The 5655-nt window shown below is 34.1% G+C and overlaps 2 long non-coding RNA genes across 2 annotated transcripts; both read right to left on the reverse strand.

Moving 5' to 3' along the window:
* Nucleotides 1-2123: 2123 nt before the first annotated feature.
* Nucleotides 2124-2493, reverse strand: LOC122281236. Its single transcript, XR_006230187.1, has 3 exons — nucleotides 2391-2493; nucleotides 2263-2282; nucleotides 2124-2173 (listed from the first exon to the last, which is right to left on the reverse strand). It is a non-coding gene; the product is annotated as an uncharacterized LOC122281236 (long non-coding RNA).
* A 1934-nt stretch (nucleotides 2494-4427) lies between these two features.
* LOC122280659 lies at nucleotides 4428-4911 on the reverse strand. The gene is made up of 3 exons (XR_006229977.1): nucleotides 4760-4911; nucleotides 4598-4666; nucleotides 4428-4497 (listed from the first exon to the last, which is right to left on the reverse strand). It is a non-coding gene; the product is annotated as an uncharacterized LOC122280659 (long non-coding RNA).
* Between the last annotated feature and the right edge of the window lie 744 nt (nucleotides 4912-5655).

The following is a 5655-nucleotide window of genomic DNA, read 5'->3' on the forward strand; positions in this document are numbered from 1 at the left end:
TACATAAGTCAAAAAGAGCATCAATCACTTTTGTAAATATTCAAATAAAGCATACACATGTGAAAGATGACAATCAATCATCTTTCAAAATCTTCAAATTTAATTTTCAAAATATTCATGCACATGTAGAAAATGTATTTTAATATTTTATGATAAAATTAATTTTGAATCTTAATACTAGTTATTTCAAATTTTTAAGAGATATTCAACATTACTCTATATATAAGTTTTAATGTAAGTTTGTTCCCTTCTTACTCAGGCTTAGTTCTTTGATGTGCTTGACTCCATTGTATAGAAAACTTGAAATTGAGACTTCTTTATACTTAAATTCATTTGTTATCATCAAAATCCATGTGTAAATATATAATTATACAAAATTTGAAATCTTAGGTTCAATAAAACCTCAGCCTCCCTCACCACCGATTCACTCTCAAGCGCTCTAGCTCCTCAAGCTTTCTCTCTCCTCAAAACCACAGGGCAAAACTAGCACCTCTCTCTCTCTCTCTCTCTCTCTCTCTCTCTCTCTCTCTCTCTCTCTCTCTCTCTCTCTCTCATGGGCAACCAATCAATCTCTCTCTTCTAAATCCCAACCCGTTGATCTCAATGGCAATACACTATCATCACTTTAATTTCAATTACAAAGATGGAAAGTATTTCACGAGATCTAAAAAGCAAATTTAGCTAGGAACGTAATACATATTTTCAAGAAAAGGTGAAGGCAAAAATGTATAGAAGTAGTGATGCAAAAGTTAAAATTGAGTTTAGCGAAATTTGTTGTGAATTTGTAAGATCAAAAGCAGGAACCCACTTTCTTTCTCGTTCTGTTGGTTTGTTCATAGCTTACATTAGTAGCCCTGAGGTGTATTTGGGATCTCACTACAACAGATGGCACTTTTCCCGGCTATTATAAATCGCCGGGAAAAGTGGAAAAATCCCCGCCAAATACATATACCGGCGATGAAAAAATCGCTGCATATTCGCCGGTACTATTCAGCCATTTCTGATAAACTGCGGCGGAAACTAAAAAATCGCCGCTAAAACTAAAGGATTTCCTAGCGATTTTTGAATCGCTGGCAAATGATTTTAAAAACAAAAAGTCATTTGCCAGCGATTACAAAATCGCTACCAAATCCTTTGCCAGCGATTAGAAAATCGCTGGCAAAAAAATTTAAAAATAGAAAGTCATTTTCCAGCGATTAGAAAATCGCTGCCAAATCCTTTCCCAGCGATTTTTGAATCGCTGGCAAATGACTTTCTGTTTTTAAATTTTTTTGCCAGCGATTCTTTATTCGCTAGGAAATGACTTTCGGTTATTAAATTCTTTTGGCAGCGATTCAAAAATCGCTGGCAAAGGATTTCCCAGCGATTTTTTAATCGCTGGCAAAGACCTTTTGGTTATTAAATTCCTTTGGCAACGATTCAAAAATCGTTGGCAAAGGATTTTCCAGCGATTAAAAAAGTGCCGCCATTAAATACCCTTTGCAGTTTTATCAATCTTTTCGTCGCAAAAAAATATCCTTTTCCGGCGACTTGTAATCGCCGCAAATAGTATTTTAAAAAATAAAAAAAATTATAATACAGGTGAACCTATATGCCTGTCATAGCCTAAAACACACAACATCCTTATCATACAATTAAATCAACCTATTATATCTTATAAATTCATCAAAATCTATATTCATTCCCAATTGAATATATTCAAACAATTGTGTAAAAGGAAAAAATGATATTCACCCGATTCATCTTGTGTAAAATTGACCACATACAACATGAAAATATGACAAAAACAACCAACGAAACATCAAACAGATCATGGATAAACTCTTTCCCTTTGCTAGACACATTTAATGGGCACGAGTTTGACCAAAAGTTGAATACTTCTCATATCCAAAGCCCGCAAATCACTTTTCCTGTTTTCCATGTCATATTTATGTCCAACAAGGGTCCCTCCCACATTTTTAAGTGTCCTTTTCACCTAATAAGCTTAGGAAGTCAACATGCCTTGTAACCTAGCTGTCTGAAAGTACTTAGGTTTATCAATAGCAATCCAAATAAGGAACCAAAGGTGGCTGAAAGAGATTATAAATCTATGGGTGGAAATACATACTTGTGGCAAGCTATCGGCTGTTCTGTTATCACCCATAATGGCCAATGAGTCCCTAATTTGATTAACCTGATAAAAGTCACAGAAAGAGTAAGCTCAGAACTCCAGAGTGGACATACTATACCAAAATTGGCAAGCAGCAATCAGGAAGATATTACCATTTCAATGTTTTTGTCCCCTGCCATTATGACAAGTGCACCACAACCAAAACTTTGTTATAAAACTGCAGTGAGGGTACTGTAACAGAACTTATTCAGTGATGAATGCAATCAAGGTTGAAGCTTACCATCATTATTTGGGACATGTCGAAGAGCTTCATCCACCATTTCTTGCACAGACTTCCCTTCTGTAAAACACCAACAAAGTTCTTATTTTCTTCCTAAATAAGAACAAATGAGACACATCATGCTAGCATTATCTTCCAAGCTAAAACTTGTCACGATCCAACCTACAGCACATTAGAATAACATGATAGACCAACAAAGAGGCATCAACAACAAGCAATGGGTTTGAACGACAATTCTGAGCAACCTAGATTGCAACTATCTTTATAAAAGATGGTGAGTCACTTTGACCATCTTTTCCTTATCCAGAAGGCTGAAGAGGAAAAACTTCTTCAAGTTACTATTAACATGTCAGAAGAAGACTTGAATAAGTTGACAAGTGACTTTAATGAGTACTATCTTAGCAATTGTGTTAGTAAATCTGCTCAACTGTGGAATGAGCAGAGAAAGTTCATATTGCAGGATGCACTTGTGCCGTTTCTTCTACCTTCGATGGAGAAAGAAGCAAGATCTTTGTTGACTAATAGAGTGAAAAAAACAATAAACCTCTCTAATGCACAAATGGTTGATCTCTGTTGAATATCATTAACTTCAGTATGGGAAAACCAGTGGCAAATCAAGACATATAAATGAATACTTCCCTTCTTGAACATCATTTTGAATTTCAGTTAATTGATCTTGCAATGCCTTGTTGTGGCACTTAAATTTGCTAAGGTTTAAAAACAGTAGTCATTTTTTCATAATTTCAAATCTTTTGAGTGACTCGGTAAGTGTTTCATTATCTTGTTGAAGTTTTTCCAAACTGAAGAACATGGTTTTAAAAAAAAAAAAAAAGCCATGTTCTTTTTGTTGTGGAATGTGCTTTTAGTGTAAGAAAGCTGCAGAATTTGTGAACCATCTTCTTATTCATTGTGATGTGGCTAAAGGGTTATGGGATGGTGTGCTTAATAGATTAGAACAGTCCTGGATTATGCCTAATTCAGTAGTAGAAGCACTTGCATGTTGGCCTAGACCTTTTTCCTTGCTCTCAAGTGGCAGGTGCATGGAAGATGATTCCTTTGTGTATTATGTGGTGCATTTGGTTGGAAAGGAATGAGAGGTGTTTTAATAACAGGGAACGCAATGTAGATGAAATCTGGGAATTCTTTATATGTTTTTTGTTTAGTTGGTTTTCAGCTATTGTACTTAATGGTGGGGCAGTACATGAGTTGCTAGTTCTCATAGCTTGAAGGAAGTTGAAAGACATAATTTTTCCATACTCTGGTTTCTAGTTCTCTTATATGTAAACAGTAGCAGTAGCAAGTTTTAAGACTTGAGGATCTACTAGTTTTCTAAAATTTAACAGAATGCGTATAATAATGGTCATGCTTATCCATGGAAATACTAAAAAGAGCAAAAAAATTGTATTTTAATCATCTTTCTTGGCTTTTCAATAACAATTCAAACTACAAAGATGTTAGAGAGTCTAACACAAGAATGCATGGCTCTAATAAAATAAGACATCTGAACTTACCAAAAGGGATAAACATGATACATCCCAAAGTCAAATAAATAATTGGAAAATTCTTCTTATCATCCTCACACTTCACACACCACACTTATTTTAATTTTTTTTCATTTTTTCTATAATAAATATGTAGTGTGTAGATGATAAATAGAATAATTTAATTAGTTTAATAAGAATAAAATGAAATAAAAAATAAAAAAAAATAAAAAATATTATTTTAATATATAAAGTGTGTGGTGTGGGATGATGTGTAGCATTTTCCTAAATAATTTGTATGGGTATATATTCACACACTAGACGGCGGTATCTTAACTACCTTCCAATCAGTGAAGAATATCTAAGTTCTTACAGTTGCTGGAAGTCCTAGAATTGAGAATTACGATCATATTTTTGAAACCTTAAATATGAAATTAGTTTTCCAAGCAAAAATTAAGTTGTTAAATTGAGGAAGTCTATATCGACACCAAAATAAAGCATACATAGACCTTGAGCAGGAGTGTCCCAGTGCCCAACACAAAACCTGCATCAGTGCTGCCAATTCCAGTGGCAAATTGGCCAAATGCTCCAATTTTACAAGTGCAAGAGTCTGTACCCAGCAGGACCTGAATGCAATGAATAAGGTTTAACAACATTGGAACTTTAAGGCACAAAAGTGACATGAATTATTTATTGACTTTGTAATGTATTTGATAAAAAACTTACCTCTCCAGGCCTAGAGTGACCTTCTTGTGCAAGAGCAATATGGCATACACCTTTGTAATCTGGGTTAGCCTGAAAAGTTAGGAAGGAAAATTTAGATATAACCTCTTGAGGATAATGGATTAGCAAAATGGAAAGAGAGCAAATGAGTGAGTAGAGACATACCTTAAAATTACCAAGATCTTTAATATCATTAAAGTAGTTGATGTTTTGCTCCATGCAGAAATCCCTTAGTATATCCACATTACGGTTTGCACGTTCATCACTCGTGAATATGTAATGGTCTGGTATTATTACAATCTTCTCCCGATCCCAAACCTCAAGGGACTATACCATCCCTAGGACTTAAGCTATTAATCTTGGAGAAAAGTGTTCTCAAAGTACATTCCCATGATCTACTAGTTTAACACAGTCATAAAGGTTAAAGGCTCTCAAAACATTCATTCAAACTCAATATTAAAAACAAGAGCAAATCAATATTAAAAAGAGTACAAATAAATACAAGTATTCAATAAGCCTACATTTGAAATGACTTGCAATATTCATTGGAAGAGGAACCCATGCAGACATTGGGAAACAAGCTGACAATGACATTTCAGACAAAGATGTCTTCCAAATCTCTAATCATATATATATATGGTGGTATGTATATATATAGCAGTACAACGGTTCCTTAGTCTTGTTGACAAGACCATGCACCTCTTTCACTTTGAATATTCATGCAGAAATAGAGACAAATACATAGATAATTAATTACAAATAACTAAATAGAAAGCTGTTATTGGTGCAGCTAGCAATGGAGAGACATCTTATTCTCAATAATCATACAATATCCCTTTGTTATAAGCTTTTTGGATTTGTAACAGAGAAAAGTGAGTAAAAAAAAGATTCTATCTATATCCGAAAACCTTGGATCTTTTTTCATGCATCTGGTTTGAAAAAGGTCATAATGAGTACTTAATTGAAATGCTATTCATAAAGGAAAAATTGATTGGATGTGTAACATGGGGATGTGGTTGCCCAGAAACTAAGACTTTTTGCTTTACTTATATCTTGTGTTT

This window comes from Carya illinoinensis, chromosome 11 (genome assembly GCF_018687715.1).
Source record: "Carya illinoinensis cultivar Pawnee chromosome 11, C.illinoinensisPawnee_v1, whole genome shotgun sequence".
Taxonomy (NCBI): Eukaryota; Viridiplantae; Streptophyta; class Magnoliopsida; order Fagales; family Juglandaceae; genus Carya; species Carya illinoinensis.